General features: G+C 42.9%; 1 pseudogene; it reads right to left on the bottom strand.

The window, feature by feature from the left end:
- Positions 1-540: 540 nt before the first annotated feature.
- Positions 541-659, bottom strand: LOC118608222 (annotated as a pseudogene).
- Positions 660-2,266: the final 1,607 nt, after the last annotated feature.

Below are 2,266 nucleotides of genomic sequence, written 5' to 3'. Positions count from 1 at the left end.
GACCTTGCGATGGAGAGATGATCCTGAATTGTCTGGCTGCGGCCAATGAAATCACAAGGGCCTGTATGAGAGAGTAGCAGGAGAGTCAGAGTCAGAGGAGATGTGAGGACAGAAACGGAGGTCAGAGTGATGTGAGGGAAGAACCACAGGCTAAGGGACACGGGAGTCTTCCAAAGCCGGAAGGGGCAGGAAATAGATTCTCCTCCAGAACCTGCAGGCAAAACCCAGCTCTGCAGACCCATTTTCATTTTCCGACCTGTAGAACTCTAAGATAATATATTTATGTTGTTTTAAACCACTAAGTTGGTGATCATTTGTTTCAGCAGCAAAAGAAAGAAAATTCATCCACCTTTCAGAGTCTTGTGGTGGTTGCTTTATGTATCTTATCTAAGGTTTTTTTGTTATAATCAGGAGGAGTGATGGACTAGAGTGTCCTTATTGCATCTTTTTTTTTTTCCTTTTTAAGCAAGGCAACCCTTGGTTGACCTCATAGATTGCAAGGACCTTGTCAGCTTACAGTCCCTTAATTTTGATTTTTTACACCTATAGCACCTGGTCTTCCTAGGTGATCTCCCATCCAAGTACTAACCAGGCCTGACTCTGCTTAGCTTCCGAGATCAGACGGGGTCGGGCGTGTTCAGGGTGGCATGGCCGTAGACCCTTACTCCATCTTGAGTGGAACCAGAGTCCATTATTCTTAAGTTTCACAGGTTTATGACTTCAGACCATAGGAGCTAATTTCTGTGTCCTATGGACCCTGCCTGTTCATCCTGGAAACCTTCCTTGCTTTCTGACTCAGCATGATGTCTTATCTCTTTCCTGCTTCAAACCTGGAAACAGCCATTTCCGAGGAAAAAATTTAAGTTAGTGAAAAATGTTTACATTAACACGTGTTATCAGATGTTTGAAAAGTCATCACTGAAGCTCATCATTGTTCTGGTCCTCTTCTCCTTGTAACCACAGGGCGACATGGGACTCCACCGTCCACATTGCTGATCTACCTGCCTGGAGACACCTCCCTGCCCCTGCTTAGGTGCCAGCTGAGGGAGTTCTGGTGTCCTCCTTCAATGGCCACCCCACCCCAGACACATCCATAGTCTGTGTAGCTCAGTGGAAGCTCATTTGGGCAGAAGTACCCAGAGAGGGAGGAAGGGTCAAAGCCTGTCCCCAGGTCTCCAGCATCCCTCTGTCCTAACACAATGCCTGGCCCACGGAAGAGCTAAACACATGGGTATTTCATCAAAGCTAACAGTTCACAACCAGCTATTTGAATATAGACAGATGTTGCAAAATGCACGTAAGTGAGCAAAAAGGCTTGCTCAAGCGAACCCCAGTCAAGCAATCGTGGTAAACACACATGTTTACAGCACATCTCACTGGGTCCAGACCCTGCCCACCGAGGCGTTAACAAGCCTATGCAGCGGGAGAAGCAAAGAATGAGGGGAGCTGTTTTAGCTTTGGCAGGCAGCCTTTTTCACATCTTACGGGGTGGGGTGCAGAATTTATCTTGGGGAAGACATTTTGAGGCGATTTTTGGTTAAGCAAATGAATAACCCAGAGCTGAGTCTGGTGAGAGAGGTTGAGAAGATGGAGAACTAAATTACTTCTTAGAAGTTTGTTTCCTTAAGGAAAGACTTATGTCCATGGAAAACAATTTTATTTTCTGTGAGTAAGAATTTTTTTGTGAGTCTAGGAACATGAGTTCATAAGGGGGTGAAACTAGAGATGGGGGGAGATGGAAAAGGTGCTGTGTTCTGGGAGGGGTGTAGAAGCATGAAGCATATACACACTCCCTGTGAATATTCAGAAATATTTGGAGATATCTGGACCTCCGCCAATGGAAAAGCAATAAATTTCCTATATAAAGGTGGAGAAAAAAAACAATGATGGGGGTACAATGGCAACATCTAACTTGGTGCTGTCAAAGAGAAATATAATGTGAGCTACATATGTCTTCTTAAATTTTCTATCAGTCTCATTAAAAAAAACTTTAGAAAGCAGATGAAATCAATTTTAGTGCTATATTTTACTTAACCCAATAGATCTAAGCTATTATTATTATTTCAATGTTTAATGAGCATAAAATATTATTAATGAGAACTTTCACATTTTTTCATATTAAGTCTTTGAAGTCCAGTGTATGTTTCACATCTCGACACAGAAAGTGCTCGATAGCCAATGTGGTTAATGGTTATCACAGTGCATAGTGCAGGTCCAACTCTTTATATCCTGGGATTACTAACATAATCCCAAAGCCTTTTTAAAA

This window comes from Rousettus aegyptiacus, unplaced genomic scaffold (assembly GCF_014176215.1).
Source record: "Rousettus aegyptiacus isolate mRouAeg1 unplaced genomic scaffold, mRouAeg1.p scaffold_m13_p_9, whole genome shotgun sequence".
Taxonomy (NCBI): domain Eukaryota; kingdom Metazoa; phylum Chordata; class Mammalia; order Chiroptera; family Pteropodidae; genus Rousettus; species Rousettus aegyptiacus.
The sequence above is the reverse complement of the archived record's forward strand: the minus strand, read 5'-3'. Positions and strand labels throughout refer to the sequence as shown.